We start from the raw sequence: 23,960 nt of genomic DNA on the forward strand, positions 1-23,960 counted from the left end.
TTTCTGGATAAATGCAATTTTTCCCCACTACTACATATAAACATTACTTTATTTCCCTTTGTTTTATCCACTATATTTCCCCTTTATATTTCCTCAAAAACTATCATTTCTTGTCTCACTTAGTGCAATCCGCTAGTACAGAGTTAAGCTGGTAATTATCCTTATCAGACGGACAGTGCGGGTTCTATCAGCACCGACTCCGGTGGACGTACCCCAGATACTAGTGTAATAAGAGAGACCATGTAAAAAGCTTTTAATCCAACTTGCGAAAAAACTTAAACAAAACAATTGAAAAAAATATTAAATAATAAAAATTTTCATATGTTCTCTAGTCAATATTTAATCAATCTAAAACTAAAACTTTCTGTCTCACTTGGCGTAGTGATTAAATCGTCGAGTCTAGTTAAGTTGCTTTAGCAAACGGAAGGTTTGGCGTTCCTTCTTCACTGTCTCCAGTGAACGTCTCCCGATTTTGATGAATTACTATGAAACTAAGTGAGATAAAAAATCAATTTCGCAGTTCTTAAAAAGAATGATATCTGCTGTGAGTCTGTATATGGGACACACTGTGATGGGTATACAGTCAAAAACACTGAGATCGGTGGAAACACAGTGATTAGTGTTTTTTTTTTCAGCATAACTAGTGAGACCGTGCAACCACTTCGTGGATAATCTGCCCAAAGCCAGCTTAACTCTAAACTTTTATATTAAATCTTTCAGCATATTCGTTGAATCTATCTTTAGTGCGCGTATATCTATATCTATGAACGTAAACACATACTCTACATTTAAATTTTTTAAATCTAAACCCGCAAATTGGTTGATTTACTTTACAAATTATACATGTTATATATAGATTCGGATCATTATAGTGTATATCCATATGACTAATATAATCCCTATTCTTAAAGTGCCCCTTACAGATATAACACCCAAATAAACTATCTAATTTTTTATCACAACACCTGCTCCAAGATTTATCTTTACAACTATCACATTTTACTGATAGACATTTTTAATTTTTCAAAAATGAAATTTTGTTTTTAAAAAAAAGAGATTTCTAATGTGAAAAGCGTGAACTTCTGTGATATTGTGAGTTATTCTTTGACTCAAGGAAAGAATTAATCAAACAAACTTTAACAGGCAAGCACCAGAAAAGAGCTAGGGAGACTATTATGGATCTTGATGAGGCTGAAAGGGCTTCGCCTATACCCCCTCAAACTAAAGGGGCTTCGCCCTTGGCCTCCCAAGCCCAACCCATGATTGAGCCTAAGCCCAGACCCGAAAACATGGAGAGGGTGTATGACCCCGAAGAAGATGACTTCATTGTTGTTCCTAAAAAGGTTTTGCCCCACTCCACCAAACTAGGGCCAAACCCTAACTGTAGTTCCATGTTGGGTCTGTGGCCAAACTTTTAAAAACGATATAGGTCTACAAACCCGCATAAATAAACACTGGAGGGAAAACGTAGCCCAGGAAAATAATTTTAATATTAAATCAAGTTTTAATCAAAGGCACTTATATATTTCTAAATCTGATGACAGTTTTATCAAAGATATTAATGAGCCAATAGATTACATATTAGACTGGTTTAAACCATTTAAATTTCATAAATATAAGGTCTCTGCTAATTGCGTATATAGAAAGAGAACTCCCAATGGCGAAGAAGGGGTCCCAAAGACTACTACGATAAACTTTAGAACTGATGATTATATGACTAAAGATCGTCGACTGAATCTAAGCCAATGGCTTGATCATGTTAAAGAAACATATGAAGGCTATGGTTAAGATTATGAACTTATTGGAATATCAGACGTGCAATTAAACATAAAAAGAACTAAGCCATCATTAGGATCTTGTACTGGACTACCACCCGGACTAAGAAGTAAAACAAAAGCAATATTAAGTATAAGAAATAAAAATTTAACTGCTTGCGATTATGTATTACAGCAGTATTAATCCCTGCAGCTGATCATGCAACTAGAGAAATTAAATATATTAACAACCTAGTTGATGACTGGGAAGATAGGGAAAATACTTAGGATTATTTAACAAGAATGCAGAATAAATATAACATCAACATTTGGTTTTATAGGTCTTCAACTGAATATGATGTAAGGGCCTCCGGCCTTGGTTCCCCAACATGGTCGGGGCCCCATAATACTAAAGTAGAAATTTTAGAGAGATTTTCAAACTTCGTCAAATGTCGTAAGAATGTAAGACTACTAGCATGGGATAAACATGGTGGAACATGGTCGAAGACCAATTGTGCTTTAATTGAAAACATAGACGTGTTATTGGAAAGACCTAATAATAAACGGGTAAAGTATTGGTTTTGTAATAGTTCCACCTATTGGTTTACCACTCAACAAAAATTTGAAACCCATGAATGCTGCACAAAAACGAAACCAAAGATTGTATACCCAAAATTAAAACAAATTAATTTCAAGAACCATTACAAACAACAAGAAGTGAAGAATATTATCTATAGCAAAATTGAATGTTATATGGATAGCATTAATAAAGAGATTGCTGATCATTCATATAAAATATCTGATCATATACCTATTGCCGTTGGCTTTAGTATTAATGGAAATTACAAATCATATTTTAGTCCAGACTTCATCAAGATTATGTCAAAGATCTATTTGAAATAGAAACTGGGAATAATTTCAAGTTAAACAACCCCATGATATTTAATAAAGATGATTAATTATATCATGATACTATTAACACTTGTCATATTGTAATAAACCTTGCATTAATAAAGTTAGAGATCACTGCCACCAAACTGGCAAATTTAGAGGCCCTGCATCTAATATTTGTAACTTAAACTATAAACAACAAATTTTGCTTCCTGTTATATTTCATAATGGTAAAAGCTATAACAACTTTAATCTATTATTTAATGAGTTATTTAATCAGAATAATAATAAGAGAAGAGTTGATATATTACCTAGTACTAATGGTAAAGCTAGAATGTTTATAGAGTGGGCATGCTAAAGTTTATAGACAGTTACAATTTTATGATTATGTCTCTAGATAAAATGGTAAATGTTTATCAAGTTAAAAGTAAAACATTATATCCTTATGAGTACTTTAAGGATGAGAATAGCTATAATAATAAAATGAAAAATCTATCAATAGAAGACTTTAGATCATCGCTAACAAAAAAGTTGCCGCCTCAATCTGAACTTGATGAGTTTAATAGAAGTAATAGTATGACAACAGGCGAAGAATTAACAATAGAGTAAATGGAGAATGATGTCAGAATTTTAGAACATTGCTTCAATCTATTTGTTAAGTTAAACATAGACACTCAATCCTCTGCTTTATATCAGTCTACCTGGTTTCAGCTTTGATTGTTTCCCAAAACTAAGTTAAGTTGAATTAGAAACAATACAAGATGAACAAATACTAATAGATTTCATCAGCGCAATCAGAGGTGGTATATGCTGTGTTATGGGCAGTAGATATATTAATAGTCAAAGTCAAGTTCAAAGTCAAAGTCATAGTCAAAATCAAAGTCAGAGTCAAAGTCAAAGATCTATGTGGTACATTGATGCTAATAACTTATACGGTTATGCATTAATGCAAAAGCTGCCATATAAAGACTCCGGCATTACTAACACAACTCTAAACGAAGTATTAAACACTCCAGATGATAGTGATTATGGCTAATGGCTTATCTGTGATTTAGAATATACTAATGAATGTATAGATAGAACTAGTAATTTTCAATTACTACCTTATAAAAGAGAAGTAGAGAATTATGAACTGGAATACAAACAAAGACCTCCAATTTCTTCGAAAAGTGAGAAACTAATATTAGATCAGAATAATAAATATGAATATCCAATACACTATCGAATGTTAAAGTTTGTTGTTAAGATGGGTAAAAAGGCTTCTAAAGTTCATAGAATAATTAAATTTAAACAAGATTATTTTATTAGAGACTATATTGAACTTGATACTAAAATGAGAATAGGAGGCTATGACTGAAGCTGAAAAGGATATTTTCAAATTAATGAATAATTCCCTATTTGGTAAAAGTTGTGTGAATCCATCAATATATTTAGAAGCTAAGATTCTAACAGATGATCATGAAATACTTAAAGCAGTTAGTAAACCCACATGTAAAGATGTAATTAGACACCATAGTTGCACTCTAATCGAATTTTTTTTTTTAAAAAAGAAGTACAATATGATAAACCAATATACTTGGGCTCAACAGTATTAACAATTAGCAAACTCCGCATGTATGAATTCTTTTATGATGCAGTACAACCATCGCTCAAAGATCTTATGCTGCATTATATGGATACTGATAGTTTTGTATTAAGCTTTAGTGAAGGTAATGTTGATGATAAGTACATGGACTTAAGTTATCTAGATAACCCAATCAAAACTAATAATAAAGTCCCAGACAAATTCTAACATGAACTTGGAAGTAGAGAGATAGAAGAATTCATAGTTTTAAAACCAAAGACCTATAGCTTTGTTACCCACGGGCAGAGCCCGTTTAAGAATGGAACATAGAAAGAAAAAGGAATAAAGAAAGAAAACAATGGCAAACATGAAGACTACTATAATGCATTAATGGATAATAAAGAAAGAATTGTAGAAGAATGCAGAATACAAAAATTCGGGGATGAGATGTCAACAGTTAACACTAGTAAAAAGAAGTCTGAATAACTTTGATGATAAAAGATTCTATGTAAATAATATTAAAAGCTATCCTCATGATGAGAATCTATATCTATTCAAAAGAGATCTAATGGATGAACTTAATGCCACATCATTAGATTTAGATAAAAACCAACTGGTTAATAATATTCTAGAACTAACCATTGATGATGATATAGAGTTAATTGAAGCTGCTAATAAACTATATAATGAATTAACTTAATTTTTATCTTAACAAATAAAAAATGACTAAGCTAGATAAACCTATAGATTTAAATAAACTAGAAAAAGAAAACAGAAAGAATAGATTAGAAGATAAATTAAGACAACAAGAATATTATGGTGAAATAGACGAGTTATTTGATCCTCTAACTGAAACTTTAAATACAAAAAATGAACAAACATTAAGAGCAATAAATTGGCAAAATCAAGGGTTAGATAAACAAAGATGATCCAACAAGCCCCTTCCCAGTTTAATGAAGCATTGAAGAAGTCCAATGAAGCTGTAGAGGAAGCCCGAGGTAAACCAGGAATTATAGTAGATAAAGACACAGCTCATATTATTAATTAATGACAATTCAATCTAATCCTCAATTAAAGTTATTGTTTGGAAATTTAGATATTGGTGAATTTGAAATGAATGGTGTTAAAGTAACTTATCAGGAAAATTCATTTTTAGTTAAGAATATTATGTTTTAATTTGCAGATGGGTTTATTAACTTTCTTACTAACACAGATGTAACGTATAGTGATATCGATGAAGATGAAAAACAAAAGGTTTTGATTTGATACTGGATATGATATAGGAAAAGGTGATAAGAGAAGCAGTTGATATAGGACAATAAAATGTATATTTGAGGATATAGAGAAAAACTATGGCAGGGCATTAACTAAAGACAAACTCGACAATCATTGCTGTAACTCCGCAGATAGTCTAATAGAAAGGTTAGAACTACTTATACTAGAAACAAAAGCTGGGCATGATGGATTATATGATGAAATGTTAAATATATCTAAACAACTATTATCTTTGATTATTATTAATCAAGATTAACTAGACAATTGTGGCTTTAATTATGGTAAATAAATAATGGTGGAAAATCAACAACTACTAGCTGAAGAAGTCCTCAAACTACAAAATTTTGAAGAGAAAGATCAATACCATTATATAAAGATGAAACATGGTCAGCTGATTTAATTGATAAATCATCACTAAGTAAATAAAATAGTATTTAAAAGTTTATTTTTCACTGTTATAGATATATTCACAAAATATTCATGGGCTATTCCATTGAAGAATAAGTCTGGATTATCTATATTTAATGGTTTCAAAATAGTTTTAGGTGAACATAGAAAACCAGAAAAATTATGCGTAGATAGAGGTAGTGAGTTTTACAATAAAACATTTAAATCTTGAAGAATATGAAACCGAATTATATTCTACTTATAGTGATTTAATGGCCGTATTCATAGGGAGATTTAATAGAACATTATTACACATAATTAATAAACCAATGTTCATCAATGGCGATGGTAATGGGTAAATATATTAAATGATGCAGTAATAACCTATAACAATAACATTCAACTATTAATATGACACCGGTTGATGCTTCTAATAATCCTGATAAAGTTAAATACTATGTTTAATCCACCAAAGCAACACCCAAACTTATGTCGCTGATTATGTCAGGAATGCTGATAAACGCAATATTTTCTCTAACGGATACACTTCTAACTGGAATAGAGAATTGTTCAAAGTTAATGAAGTTTTAAAAACCCAACCACAAACATATAAGATAGAAGATATGAATTGAGTGATAAAAGGCGGTAAGTACTATGAACATGAAATAATAAAATCCGAGTTTAATATTGAATCTAATAATAAGGTTTCGGAATCAATAAGTATAGACCTCCGTTCAGCTACGAAGTAGATCAACATAGTTGCGGGTTCCCCGACAGACCTCCGGTCAGCTACAAATTAGATAATTCTTTCAGTAAACAAATACAAAGATGACAAGAAATAGATTCAATCAAGCTAAACAACAATCGGGGAATTACATTAGGGAAACAATCGGGGAAATAAAATTGACATGAAAGTTACCTATAAAATTACAAATGTACACCCACGCATAGATGAAAAAGATGTTGTTAATAAAGATTATTGGAGTAATTGGACAATAACTTATTATCCTCTTCTAATAAAATAGACATTTTAAGTAAAAATATAATTGAACTGAGAAAAGGCGATTTTGATAAAGTCACAACTAAAACATTACAACTAAATAAAATACAAGTTTTAATTAATGGGTTTTTTTAATCGGCAAATGAAGTTACAAATACTGTTAATTTTTGTAATGAAGTTGCTATTGATACCATCTCTAGGTATAATCAGTTAAAACTAGAGGTTGATAATAATAAGTTTAATCAGAATATTACTAACATTCACCTAGATGATATGTTCACTACTGGTCTAAAAGAATTTAGAGAAGTTAATAAAAAGACTAATTCTGCTGTTGATGAAGCCCTTATAAAGTATAAAAAGACAGTAGTACAATATATAATAGCTATATTATTATAAAGTAAGCTAGCAGACAACAAAAAAACAAGCAAGACTAGGGATGCATAATGATTTTAATCATAAAGATATAATGAAAGAGATTGAGAGTTATTTTATATAGTTATGATTATATCTATATCTATGATTATAATTTTAACTATATCTATGAATATAATTTTATCTATATCTATATCTATGCCCATGAGTATATCTAGCGATGAAGCAAAATGTTTAGTTAATTAAAATGCAAGCAACTAAACCCAGCGCACCTTTACTTTACCCTAATATCACCTCCTTCTCAAAACAATACATCAATGATTAAATCCTGGCTAATAATGAATTTAATAATATTACTGTGATACTGGAGCTTACAGTATCTAGAAACTTTGTAACCAAGTACTAAATTATTTACCTATAAACACTCTATGCATATGTTATTTAATTACTGTCTTTGTAAATATATACCAATTGGTGTTAGTTGCTCTTTTGCAGCAACCTGTTCTGTTAAACATAGAAACGTGTTAATCACACATTAAGAAAGTGCAGACGATAAACTATAGCGATAGAAAACAGTCGCATCGTGGCCAATTGAGTATTATTGCACTACAGTGTTTTATTACAATAAGAATAGATTATTCCTATGAGTCAGGAACTAGACAGATCATCCACATCTTCACCTTTACACAATACATCAGAAATAGATAACCAATTGGTTTGGTCAAACCCAGTTAGGAACACATTGAACCCACAAATCTCTAGACAACTCGCATTCTCAAACATCCTTCTTGACATGGCGCAGTCAGCCAAAACTCCTTTAGGAGTAAACCCATTCTGGGAATCCGGCGCAACACCACCAATAGAATGGAGACAATGGTTCTCAACACTAAAAATGGCGATAATGGCACGCGACAGCATTGAAGTAGATAAGTTACTCAAATTGAAACCACAACCCACAGACTTATTCTACCCCACACTACCAACATACGAAGCAGAATTTGAAGGAGAGACAGAAGATGAGGCAAGAAATAGAGAACAGAGGAACGAAAGAAGGAGAGTTGATTTTGAAAATGAATGCAAGACAATAGAGAGAAAAGGAGCAAGGGTCGACAGAATACCGTGGGATGAAGCAGACACGAAAGTAAAAAGCTTGATATATCTATCACTTGGAGCGGAAGCGAGAGGAACATACCACCAGAAAAATCCACACACACAAATAGAAAAATGCACCACAAATGAACTCGCACATGAACTCAACATGACATTCACTATCCCAAGAAACACCACATTTGACAGATTTAAATTCTTCAAATCCATGCAACAATCACATGAATCACTCGAGACATTCTATAGCAGAATAAGGGAAGCAGGAGCACTATGCAAATTTAAAGACTTAGAGGAAGACCTAGTAAAGGACCTCTTTATTTCAAACATGAACAACACATCAATACAAATGGACTTGTTATCAGAAGTAAGAACACCACAACAAGTACTCAACTTTGCAATCAATAGAGAAAGAGGTCAGGCAAACCAACAGGAAATTTTGCGAGCACACTCCAGCAGCACCAACTGGTCACAAGTATCCTACATTAGAAATAAACCAAGAACATCCTTCACCCAACGCCCACCACAACAACCAATATTACCAACACCACCAACTGGTAAAATTGAACCCTGCTACAAATGTGGTCACCCATTTATAAAAAATCACTTAAACATGTGCAAAGCCCAAAATTTCACTTGCAAAATTTGTAAGAAGATCGGTCACTTTACAACAATGTGCAAAGCTCCAATGCCAGAACGAAGAAACACAACGTTCAGACAGGACTTCAGGAAAAATACACAACAACAATCAACACCACAAACTAGAAGAGTGAGACACGTGAAAGAACAAGACATTTGCGAGGAAGAACAAGAAACAGAAGAAGAAACTGTCGACCCAGAAGCTGCCTTATACATAAAGGATCTAATGGAAGACTGGTCGTCAGTCAACACAATAAGACCTGTGGAAGTGAAGAAAATAAACACCATATCAGTTAACAAAACAACTGGAGGCGAATGCTGGGTCAAAACAAAGGGGAAAAACACGGAAGTGGATTGGCTGGCAGATACTGGTTCACCCCGCTCATTTTTGGAATACACAAAAGCAAAAGAAATCACAAAACGAAACAAAGAAAGCAAAATAACAATGTTCGACGAGAAATCAAGATACAAATGTTTCAACAACCAGGATATAAAGATCCTAGGAGTACTACACATCACACTTAAATCGGGGGCATGGACAGCAAATAACTGTAGAATATTGTTGGTCAAACATCTACCACAACCAGTTATGGGGAGAGATATTCTTCAACAACTGGGAATAGTCCTCACGGCTACAAAACCAACTGGTAAGATAATTAACTTAGTATCAGACACAGCGACAGAACAAAACATAATAAAATGGATATTCAAAAAGTACCCACATTTATGCACAAGACTAGGACGTTCAAAAAACCATGTGGCAAAATCAAATTTCAAAGAAAATTTTATACCAACACAACACAAAGGTAGAAGAGTACCACTTCACTTACTAGAAAGGGTAGAACAAGAACTAGAAAAACTAATTGAAGATAAACAAATCAAGAGATTGGAAAAATGTTCAGATGAATACTTTATAAGCCCCGTAGTAATCACTGTTAAAAAGGACAAAAGCGTCAAAATTGCACTCGATTCTAAGGAATTAAACGACGCAATACACAAAAAAAAATACCAAATGCAAAGCATCGATCACTTAATAGACGCAGTTGCAAGCTACATCTCTGAACGAAGCACAGAACAAGGAACATTTTACTTTTCGAAAATAGATTTGAAATATGCATACAGCCAAATACCATTAGATCCACAACTACAAAAACACTGCAATTTCAACATATTAGGAGGAAAAGCAACAGGCACATACAGATTCCTAAATGGATTCTACGGATTAACAGATATGCCAGCAACATTCCAAAAAACTATTGACGTAACACTTAAAAATTGTCATAATAAATTTGCCTTCCTAGATGACATACTAGTAATAACAAAAGGACAATTGACAGATCACGAGAAAGAACTTGACAAAATATTACACCAATTGGACAAAGAAAACCTAGCAATAAAATTACAAAAATGTGAATTTGCACAGAAACAAATAACTTGGTTAGGCTATGAAATAACACCAACTGGTATGACGCCTACAAAAAAGAAGTGCGAATCAATCAACCAATTGGAAACACCAAAAACATTAAAACAACTCAGATCATTCATGGGATGCATACATCACCTAATAAAATTCACACCAAGACTAGCAGAATTATCTGAACCTTTAAGACCACTGTTATCAAAGAACAATACAAAAGCACAAAATAAACTAGACTGGAAGGATGAACACACAGAAGCATTCGAAAACATTAAAAAACAAATAATAAACGTTACAGAAAATAAACACTTTGACATAACCAAAGACACAAGAATAAAAAGCGACGCAAGCAAAAAAGGCCTAGGCGCATGCCTGGAACAAAGACACGGCCAAATTTGGAAACCAGTTGCATACGCCAGTAGGTTCCTGAACAGATTAGAAGAAAGATATAGCACAAATGAACTCGAACTGTTAGCAATAGTTTGGGCATTAGAGCATTTTAAATACTACCTATATGGAAATGAATTCACTCTTCAAACAGACCATCAAGCACTATTGTCAGCACTCAAAAATAACCGAGGTAACAAGACATACCAAAGCAGATTATCAAGATGGGTAGACAGACTACTTCCTTTTAATTTTACAATAGAACATATACCGGGGAAAAATATGGGCTTCGCAGATTACTTGAGTAGAAACCCATCAGGCGCACCATCATCAACTAACGAGGACGACGAAAAATTTGTAATAAACCTAATAGAGGAAATGAAGCATGCAATTTTAAAACAAAGCATAAATTCATTTGGTTCAAATAAACCAACTGGTAATTCAAACCAATCAGAGAGCTCAATTCAAAATGAACGAAATGACGTCAACCATGCTAAAGAAAAATCACACACAAAAGAAAACGCTTTTTGCCATAGTAATTCTAAAAGTAAGTCGCTTCTTTCTCACTCTCTGTTAACAAGAATCAAACCAAAATTAATCGCAATTACAACTCGCGCTCGTCCAAAATTAAACACATTCGAAATTCCAATAAACAAACGATTCCGTGGCCCAAACAAAATTAAAACTCCAATGGAGATACAAATTCCTAACAAAAATGTGCGTGACAATAGCACACAAACCGATATCGATTCTAATAAAGGCAAAGGCCTACTCCCTGATAAACACGAAGAATTATTTAAAGCTATAGATGACAAACCAACACCCGATTATAGATTTAATCTCATGAAAGTATTTAACGAGGAATTTATAGCAGAAAACTCAAAAAAGGACCTAGGTCCAATTATCGACCTCGTAGAAAAACAAGATTGGCTTTCACTGAAGAAAACAAATCCCATATTTTACAAAATTCACCGCGACCTTTCCGTTACACCATCGGGTTGCCTTTTATATGACAACCGTCCAGTTATTCCAGCCAAATTACGACCGATGGTCCTGCAAACAGTTCACAGCAAACACCCAGGACAAGCGGGCATGTTGGCCCTTGCGAAATTAATATGGTATCCACACATTCATAGCGAGATCGTCGCACAGGCACAAAGCTGCAAACATTGCATTGAAAAAGGTAAAAATTTAAAACCAATAATTGCAAGAACCAATTTAGGCTCACTACCAACACTAGCAGAACCCAATGAAGAAATACAAATGGACTTTGCAGGTCCAATTCCATTTAAGAATAACACACAAAATAACTATATTTTAGTAACAGTAGATAGACTATCGAGATACCCACATGCAGAAATATTCAACAATTGTGACACAAACACAGCCATAGAATATCTCGAAAGCTACTGTAAAGTGCACGGAATTCCACGTTCAATTAGATGTGACCAAGCACAAGCATTTAAAGCAAAAGAATTCGACATATTTTGCAAAAATAAAAACATAAAACTTATACTAGCACCAGCTGGTGACCATAGGGGCACAGGTATGGTAGAAAGATTAATCCAAACAATAAAAAGAAGACTAGCGGTATTAGATATAGACCCAAACTGGTCTAACACAACACTAACCAACAGGTTAGCGAATATCATAGAAAACATCAGATTAATACCCAACACTACAACAAAACTATCACCGTTTGAAGCCCACTTCGGAAGAAAACCAAACACTGAAATATCGAACATCACAACAAAAGCATCACACAAAAACCTCTCTTACAAAAACCTAACAAACTACTGTTTAGACAAGAAAGTGCTAAAGCAGAATGCCCTCACCATGGAGGAGATCTGGCGACGAGATGGTGATTCGGAACAAGAACTCGACATCAGATACCGATGTGACAATGATAACGAAGAGACTCAACCGCCTACACCCACAAACCTAACACCAACAGGCAGTCACCAACTGGTAGAAGTAACTTCAAGCGACGACTCAGAAAATGTACCACTAGCATCAACCTCCAGAACAACAAAGTCACGACGTAAGATATATCCATCTGAAATTCACTTCACGATAGGTGATAAAACTACAAAATACATAAAAACACGAAAAAACGTCGCACGAAAATCACTGGCAAGAAAAACAAAAGAACCTCGTAATACACTGGCACCACAATGGAACATAATAGAGGACGCCACCATCACTAATTACTCACCACATACAATAACCATAGACACACCACTTAGAAAAAACACCGTAATAAGAAAAAATCATCTTGCTATAGTAAACGAACAAAAACCTATCAGAGAAACAATAGAGGAACAACAAAAACCAAGACTAATACATATGGTAGCATGTAAGACAGTTGGTGAATACAAAAGAAACCAAGAAAAAATTAAGAAGTTTTGTTTAGAAGAAGCAAAACAACAGAAAGTAACAAAGATGACCCCACCAACTGGTGAACACAGAATCCAACAAACAAATCCCAGGAACACACGTCAAAGAGCAGAACCAACCAACTGGAGCCCAGCTAAATTTCGTCAAGTAGCAAGCCAAAATCAGCGTAAACAGCAACAAAAGAATAAAAGCCCGACAACAACCAAGAAACAGAATCGACCAAAACAGGGCGATTCCAAAAAACGACCGCGATCCCCAAAAGTCAACCCAGGAGAAACATTCAAGCAACGTTCGAAAATGATGGCATTACAAAGCACACAAGAACACGAACAAAACAGATCTTTTATACAAGTAGACACGAATGCACTACAACAATCACCAAGTACAATCACTTACCAATTCGTAGAAAACGAATCACCCCAAACTATATTCGCATCAAGCGACCCGAAAGAATTTATGATCACATCGCCGTACAGCCCACCAGTACACTTCGATAGAAACATTGATATCAACGAAGTAACCAACAACCACGACTTTAAATCAACTAAATCAACTCCAAAAATCGATAAAACAGTCGAAAAAATGCAGAGATTAAATGATAATACAGCAAACTTCAACAACCCAAAAGTGACATTCCTCGACACAGAGAACAAAACTAACGAACAACACGAAATCACAACCATCCTACAAAAAGAACAAGCCAGATTAGAAAGAGATCAAGCGAACATTATCTCAATACTGCCTGCACCACAAGAATCAGTCAACACAGAGAAAAACAACAAGGACACGAGGAAAGAATTTCCACTACCAACTGACAAGGAAATACAACGGAAAAATAATAACAACAACTCAGACCAATTGGTATCAGAACACTACAATAATACAAAAGATGCAAGCCCGGAAGAACAAGCAATTGAAAAGACCGAGCCCACATCACAAAAGTCGTACAATAGTAGCACGACATCACAGGAATACTGTACACCTCCACTATCCCCAACAAGCGAAATATCTGACATAAACTCAGCTGACATAGAAATCTAGAAACTTTGTAACCAAGTACTAAATTATTTACCTATAAACACTCTATTTATATGTTATTTAATTACTGTCTTTGTAAATATATACCAATTGGTGTTAGTTGCTCTTTTGCAGCAACCTGTTCTGTTAAACATAGAAACGTGTTAATCACACATTAAGAAAGTGCAGACGATAAACTATAGCGATAGAAAACAGTCGCATCGTGGCCAATTGAGTATTATTGCACTACAGTGTTTTATTACAACAAGAATAGATTATTCCTATGAGTCAGGAACTAGACAGATCATCCACATCTTCACCTTTACGCAATACATCAGAAATAGATAACCATCTGGTTTGGTCAAACCCAGTTAGGAACACATTGAACCCACAAATCTCTAGACAACTCGCATTCTCAAACATCCTTCTTGACAATTACCATTAGAAAAGACATTAGGAATTTTTTTGAAACTGAAACTAATAACTATAATAAGAAGTTAAGTAGATATAAAAACTCTACTAACGTAGCTGAGATAACAGAAATACTATTATCATCATTAGCAATAACTGCAACATCAAAATCAGTTGCAATAACAAGTATAGGCTTGCCTTATTATATACCTACAGCTTTTGCTACAGCAACTGTTTCTGGTTCATTATCAAAAACAATTATTACTAAAATAATTAAAATTATACAGTATTCACAAATGTATATTTTACGTAAACAGTTTAGTGACAAGTTTAATAAACTATATACTAAGTCAATGATTGATAATAAAATAGATAATGATGAGTATAATGAATTAGTTAAGGTATATGAAGAATATAATAAGAACAAGAAAAGTAATTTGAGTGTTTTTTAAACTAAAGTTATTAGTGTTTAGTAATAATAATGGGACTTTGTCCATGTTTCACCATATATTTAGTAATAATAACATTAGTATTAATATTCAAAATTAGTTGTATCTAGTCATAGTCATTGTTATAGCCATACCTGTACCCATAGCCATAGTTGTAGCTATATATCTCTATTTACCATTAGATATATCTAGTCAGTCATAGTCATAGTTATACCCACACCCATAGCTATAATCATATTTATATTTAAACTCTAATATATTTATGTCTATACTCCAATATAATTAATCATCTTTTCTTTGTACCTAAGTATAACCCTCTTTCTTTTTGTACTACTCTTATACCTTCACCAGTAGTTGCAAATTTAATTAAATCAGGTGTGGCTGATAAAGCTGCTGTTGGGTTTCTACTTGCAGCTGCACTTCCTATTTTAATTGCTATTTCTAATGCTCTTACTGGGTTATTAGCAACTTTCTTTCCAAAATTAACTGTTGCTTTACATACACTCTTAAAGAAATCTTTCAATCCTTCTGCTGCTATTGTTGCATCAGATACTGTCATTGACTTAATTCTTCTACATTTAGTATAATTACCTTTCAAAATCTTAATTACTTTTTAGTAGCAACCCAACGAATATTATTAGTACCACTATAATGTCTACCACCAACACAATATGAATTAGTTTTAATGTTATTAAAGTTTCTCATATTTCTATATATAAAAAATAATGGAAGTTAAAAAGTATAATCTTTGTTGTTAAGCCTAAGACTAAACCTAAACCTAAACCCAAACCATTACCTAATGCTAAGACTAAACCCAAGCCTAAGACTAAATTTAAAGCTAGAGGCTTATCTCTAGAGAATAAAAAGAAACTAGATATTATTTATGCTATAGGTTTTGTTAAGACTAGTAGGAAATAGTTTGATTAAGTCATTGACTAAGACAATGGCTATGACATTGACTATGTCTTTTTCTATGACATTGAATATAACAATAACTGTGACAATGACTATAACAATGACTATGACAATGACTATACCATTAGATACAACTAAGATATAACATCAACCATCTTATTACCATCACTCTTCACACTAATAACCTTTCTAGTTAATACTAATGCATGACATATAGCATCTGCAACTGCAACACTAAATTTAAAATTAAGTTGTATTGGTTGTGGGCCTATATGATTATTTTGATATCTAGTATCAAATACATATATTCTATAACTACTTTTAAATGTTCTATGATTTTTATATGGTTTAATATTATCAGGTAATCCATTAAAATCTTTATTAAAATTAAGAATCTCTTTAAAAGCCTCATTTTTATTATTAGCACCATAATTAATATTCATTCTATCCTAGGGATAAAATTCACTATCAATCTTACAATGACATTCCGTAACATTCATAATATCAAATGTACTTGCATCATGAGTTTGTTCATTAACATTATTATTTTCAAAACGTATTATTTTATATTGTGGATTTCCGATACCACTTTCCATACCTAGATAAAATAAGAAGTTAGTAGCTCTGAGCATGTTCTTATAAAATGTCTTTCTTTCACAACAACTAAAATCAATATTATTCTTTTTATTTAATCCTTTCTCTACAATAATTCTATAATCATTACTAGGATCAATACTAGCTACACACCACGATTTATCTCTAATTTCTATATTACCATCATTAGCTACTGCATCAGCACCATTACTAACTCTAGATAGAGCTCCATCATTATTTTTTTTAATATTATTTTAAATCCTAACCCATATATAATATTTTCTAAATCATTCACAAACCCAAATAGATCACTCATCTTACCATCTTATATACGACCTCGTTCTGCAGCAATCTGATCACCTTTAAGTTAACTATCTCTATTACCTTGATTTCTAACAAAACCACTCTCATATTCATCATCAGTACTGATTAATAACTTATACATCAATAGGTTAGGATGACAATGATCTATATATTCAATAGTCCTACCAACTCTAGTTTCAAGCTTACCTGAACTAAATAATGCCATCGTACTATAATTTACTAATCTGATATAAGCATTATTAGCAAATACACCACCAGCATTATCCGATACAACAAACTCTATCTCTAGTTCTGAATCATGTATATTTAAATGATTCTCTTCTCTATTGGGTATGATATTAATGTTGGTGTTAACTGTAATATTTTATAATCTTACTTTTGTGTACATCATTATTATAACCATAATATGCATCCAAATTAAAGTCCATTTTTATAAGGAAAGAATTTAATTATAATTATAACTAAAGCTATAACTCTAAGTGTAATTATAACCATAACTCTAACTATAATTATAATTATAATTATAATTATATTTATAACTATAATTAGCAGTAACTGAATGTAAAAAAAGACAGACAACTTAATCCTATATGAACTGCAAAAGATACTTGAAGCTGCAACTACAACTAAAGAAGAACACACACTTAACTTTAGAATGTTAAAGCCAACAGAAAAGTTCAATTTTGGTAAACCTATACGTAATACAGCAAAGTTAGGTTTAATTAGATTATCGGTTTATAACTCAGTGTTAAATGTGAATAGAAGGAATAAGCAATTTTTATATGATGACGAAGTTTTTGCTGTTATACCAGGTGCATTTGAATTAATCGAAATAGCAGAATTAATAAAAGAAGAAACTAATGGCAAGGTTATAATAGAACCTGATAAGAATACAATGAAATGTATTATGGAAATAAAGCAAGGTGCAATTAGCTTTGATGTACAAAACTCAATAGCCCCATTACTAGGATTTAGAAAAGTTTGTAAACAAGGTAAATATACATCTCATAATATTGATATTCACTATTAACATAGTACTATTAACATTCACCGTAATGTGATATCTGGTGTTAAAGATAATTATAATAACGCAGACATACTATATACTTTTACTCTTACAGAAGCTCCAAGTTACCTGATAAATATTATAACAACTAATATCTTATATCAAAGTGTAACAAAGAATAGAATAGAATATTTTGAATTTCATACTGAAGATGAGCATGGAAGATTTCAATGAAGATGTGTTGTTTTACTTTGCATCTAGTGTAACTAGCTGACCACGGTCCTATTGATTTAGACTTAGACTTATACTTAGGCTTATACTTAGACTTAGACCTATACTTGGACTTATACTTAGACTTATACTTACACTTACTCATACACTTATACTTAGACGTACACTTACACTTATACTTAATTATAGTCATACACTTACACTGATACTTACACATAAATATTATTAAACTAATAAACGCTCCTATCCCAATTATTTCTTTGTTTGCCATTAATTTTATTTATAGATAAATCAATGACGATATAGTTATAGTGTTCCCCCATACTTGAGTACTTATAGTATCAAAATCTTTATAAACAATTTCAGTTTCTTTAAAAAAGTCATTATATAATCTATTAAGTACATTGCCTCTTTGTTCAAATAAAACAAGTATATTACAATTCTCTCTCACACTTTGTCTATCTAATGAGAAAAGTTTTTGATTCAGATATATCCTATTACTAATATTATGTCTACCTCTACAAAAGTATTTTCTAATAATTGGTTCTCTAGGTTCAACATCATCAAATATAATGAGTTTCTTTATATCTTTTGGTAGTTCTTCGGGTGGGAGTATTTTTTTTGTATCTTGGGGGCTACTATCTGGGGACCAGCTTTGCTGATGTTGATCTTAGACCATGCTTTGGCTTTTTCATAATTTAAATCATCATATTGATTACCAGTAGGACCGATGATGTATAGTATATCGTATTGTATACTACGCATAAATAGATTCTTTAATAAGAATGTCTTTCCACCTTCACCAGGACCAGATATTACACATCTGAAGCTTTTTGGGAATGAAGCAGCAACAACTATATTATCATCCAGTCATGACTGTAGACTCCCATCAACATCAATCAATAAATTAGATTTACTATTGGCTGGAGAGGGGGCTCTAGGGCTTGTTGGTGTAAGGATCTTCATCCTTTCAACAATAGGGCCTGAAATCTTTGGTGAAGGGTAGCTACCCTCTGACTAGTCTTCAACACTGATTATCCTTCCACATATACATTGTAGACCGAGTTTATTTCTTTGTTTGGTTCTGCTAAATATTATATCATCATCACTATCACACTATCAGCATCATCTAATAAGATGGTTCTCTGTTTATCATTATCATTAACATTGTCATTGACATTGATATTGACTTTATCATTATCATTGTCGTTAACATTATCATTACCATTGTCATTAACATTATCATTATCGTTATCATTGTCATTAACATTAATATTGTCATTAACATTAACATTGTCATTAACATTAACATTGTCATTAACATTATCATTGTCATTGTCATTGCCATTAACATTGTCATTGACATTGACATTAACATTGTCATTGACATTGTCATTGACATTATCATTAACTTTAACTTCATCTTTATGTTCACAACCAGAACACAAACACTTTTTAGATCCCCAAGGACATTTAACTTGATTAACTAGAATATCCAAAGCACTCTTTATTCTATAACCATTATCAATAAGATATATCAAATATAAACAATATGCCGCACAATAAGATTCATCATATTCTTGTATTCTCTCATTAGAGCCCAGATCAACATAATCTTTTAAGAATAATGGTGGAGTATCAACACCAAAACTATCAAAGTAATAGATGGGGCTTTGCCATGCGTCGCCATGGGACCATGTTCTCTTATAACTAAAACCCAATGTGTACCATCAGTTGGATGTAAATTTACAATTATATTAAAGTTGGATTCCTTGAGGCTATCAGGTTTCTGATCTCTCATTACTATTTCTATTGGAGTTACTTATATCTTTGCCTACATCTTCTTTCCTGATATTACTCATAGCTTTATTATCAATATCAAATTCATTATTGAATTCCTCAAAAGTTAGTAAAAGCATTTTTATGTGATAAATATACATTTAAATATAGATCTAATTATAACTCTAATTATAAATCTAATTATAAGTCTAATTATAAGTCTAATTATAAGTCTAAGTCTAAATCTAATTATAAGTCTAATGGTAAGTCTAAGTCTAATTATTACTCTAATTATAAGTTCAAGTATAAACTTAATTATAAGTCTTAGTCTAAGTCTATATTTCATATATAAAAATGGAGTTGGGTCTTATGATTTTTATACTTGTGTTGATAGCAGTGGTTTGTTATAAAATATATGACGACATGCCAAGTAAATATACAAAACTAGAAGAAAGTTTCGGTGTATTTATGAAAAGAAGTCTAGTTAGATTTGAATTGGAAAAGTCGCCATTACATACTATTGTTTATGGTGGTACTGGTACAGGCAAGACTTATTTTGTTAGATAATATTTAAAGTTGTAACCAAATGGTCGAAGAGGACCAAAAGCGTATGGAGGAACATGACCGGTGGTCTATAATCATAGTATGTAAAGATGAAAGAGATTGGATCAGTCAAGAAACTGGCAAACATTATAGTGACTTAAATATGTGTGACACAAAAGAGATCACATAAAAAAATATAGATAATTTTGAAAACTGTGCCATTGTTCTTGATGATATGACCAATAAAATAAAAATTGTTATAGCTGAATTATTTGCAGAAGGAAGACATGATGATATTCAAAAGATTGTAATATGACATAAACCAGCTCAGATAGTTATTAAAGCAAGAATGAGTTGTGATACTATTTACATTACAACTTATAATGGGGCAGATCTTTTTAAAAAATTTTAATGATACATATAAATGTAAACTTGACTTCCATGGTATAATTAGTGAGTTAAATAATAGTTATTATAATTGTACAGATTGAATGGCTCCTGAACGTCGTTATGATAATGTTAAGGAGAATACTTTTATTATTATCGATAGAAATAGAACTATGATATATGACTCAAGAATTGGTTTCGTAGACCTTAAAGCCCTTAGTTTAAAAGATAAATTAGAAAGGGATGAGATAAATAAACTTATAGCTTATATTAAACCAATATTGAACACTGCTACAGATAGAAATACTATTAATACTGATAACTATCATATCTATTTTAATAAAATTCTAACTTCGATATGTATCAAAATTCAGAATGACGTTCTAACTAATTAAGCAGTTAGAGCTAATTTTATAAAGTATGCAGGATATGCAGCTATGGCTATAAGTATACACTTATCAATATAAAATATTTTTAAATCTGATCCAACAGTAAGGGCGGCAGCACAAGTGGCAACACAGGCAGGTCATTTGATAAATAGAACAATTAAATTACCAATTTTGCTTATGGGACAGAGTCCATGCTGGGAGACCAGGGTCGGAGACCCCCTCACAATGGTGAAGAACATGATCGGACTTCATCCATATATAAGTACTGGGCTATACAAGAAGAGTATATGGATGAAGAGACTGAAGCTTTAAACAAAAAGGAAGGAGATGATTTAAGTCAACTATAAAAAAATAATCAAAATTTTAGAGATGAAATTATAAATTTTGTTGGGGATAAAGCTGAACTGAATAATGATCAGATTATAGATAAAAGATATAGATATAATACTCTTAATAAGTTAGGTATGGCAACTTTAGCTAAGTTTGCCTGCTCTAAAGATCATGCTAGAAGTTTAATTGAAATTTTTTAAAAGTTTAACTAGTTATAAATAATTAGAACTATGAATATATTATGATTTAAAGTTTAATTAGTTATAAGAGTTTATCCAAATGTTTATCCAAAACGTTTAACTAGTTAAAATTAATTAGAACTATAGATTTATTATAAGTTTATTATAATTAGAACTATAATATTTATTATTAGAAGTTTAATTGAAATTTTTTAAAAGATTAACTAGTTATAAATAATTAGAACTATGAATATATTATGATTTAAAATTGACTAGTTATAAGAGTTTAGCCAAAAGTTTATACAAAAAGTTTAGCCAGGTATAAATAATTAGAACTATTAATATTTTATGATTTACAGTTTAAATAGTTATAAGAGTTTATCCAAAAGTTTATCCAAAAAATTTACCTAGCTATAAAAAAATTAGAACTATAAATATATTATAATTTAAAATTTAACTAGTTATAAGAGTTTATCCAAAAGTTTATACAAAAAGTTTAACTAGTTATAAATAATTAGAACAATAAATATATTATCATTTAAAGTTTGATTAGATATCCATAAGTTTGATTAGTTATAAATAGTTAGAACTATAAATATATTATAATTTAAAGTTCGATTAGATATCCATATGTTTAACTAAAATTTCGCCCATTATAAATAATGACTATTAAATGTTTAGAGTGCAATTTTATAACTGATTCCTTTTGAATTTACCGTTTCATTATAAAGTAAAACATAAGGATGAAATTGATGTGTGTATATGTGGAGATGACTTATTAAGTGGTGTTTGTATGGATGGGTCTTATACAGAGATAACAGGGGTTGCTTCAAAATGTTCTAACTCCGGCTCTATCTCTAGATTTAACTTTAGCTCTAGCTCTAATTCTAACTCTAGCTCTAATAGTGAAACATGGGCAAAGCCCCTTTATAATTCTAATTCTAATAGTGAAACATGGTCAAAGCCCCATTCTATTTCTAATTCTAATAGTGAAACATGGGTAAAGCCCCATTCTAATTCTAATTCTATTTTTAATTCCAAAAGTGAAACATTGGCAAAGCGCAATTCTATTTCTAATCCTATTTCTAATCCCAATAGTGAAACATTGGCAAAGCCCGATTCTAATTCTAATGACGAAAGGGCCTCATGCCTTGACCCCCCAACAAGGGTAGAGCCCAATTCTAACTATAGTCCTACTTCTTCTTTTAATAATGCTAATAACAGAATTGATATAACAAATAAAATTTGTAATAGGTGTAGAGTTATAAAAGAAATAACATGTTTTGATAAAAAGAAGGCAATATGTAAAGAATGTAATTCAACAAAGGTAAGGTGTGAATATTGTTCTTCTGTATATGGTTTTAGTGGGTTAAAGGGTCATATAAAAAAGTCTCATAAAGAAATAGATTTACCCAGAAGTGTTTATTCAGCTAAAGAGAAAGCCTGCTTCACAGATGAAATAAAAACTGTTGGTGAATTTGTTAAGTCTAATCCAAAATATGGTGAAGGGGCTGTAAGCCCTGGTACCCTAGCATGGTCAGAGACGCTTAAGACTGATGAACCAGAGTAATATAAATATTATATAATGATTTGTAAATTAAAAGCAAAAGGTATAGATGTAGATAAATTGTTAGAAGATTAGATTACAAAATATTATAAGCCCTATCTTTATATTATTATGAACCCTATCATTAATAATATTATAGACCCTATCTTTAACAGTATAATAAGTCCTATTATTATTCTTATTATTAATATAATAATAAGTCCTATTGTGAATATTATTATAGGCCCTATCTTTAATAATATTATAAGCCCTATCTTTAATATTATTATAAGTCCTATCATTAAAAATATTATAGGCCCTATCTTTAATAATATTATAAGCCCTATCTTTAATATTATTATAAACTCTATCATTAATAATATCATAGGCCCTATCATTAATTTTATTTATAAACTCCACTATCATTAATATTATTTATAAACCCCACTATCTTTAAAATATTATTATAAGCCATATCTTCAATAATATTGTAGACCTTTATCATATCATTAATAATTTTATAGGCCCTATCTTTAATAATATTATAGACCTTAATCATTAATATTATTTATAAACCCTATCATTAATAATATTATAGGCCCTATCATTAAATATTATAAGTCTTATCTTTGTTAATATTATAGATTTTATCATTAAATATTATTACAAGTCC

At 31.4% G+C, this 23,960-nt stretch overlaps 1 protein-coding gene across 4 annotated transcripts in view; it reads left to right on the top strand.

The window, feature by feature from the left end:
* LOC142349281 (interferon-gamma-inducible GTPase 10-like) overlaps window positions 1-23,960 on the top strand; it is a 32,364-nt gene that overhangs the window by 5,430 nt on the left and 2,974 nt on the right. The window lies entirely within an intron of this gene.

This window comes from Convolutriloba macropyga, chromosome 11 (assembly GCF_964194025.1).
Source record: "Convolutriloba macropyga chromosome 11, txConMacr16.3, whole genome shotgun sequence".
NCBI classification, from domain to species: Eukaryota; Metazoa; Xenacoelomorpha; order Acoela; family Convolutidae; genus Convolutriloba; species Convolutriloba macropyga.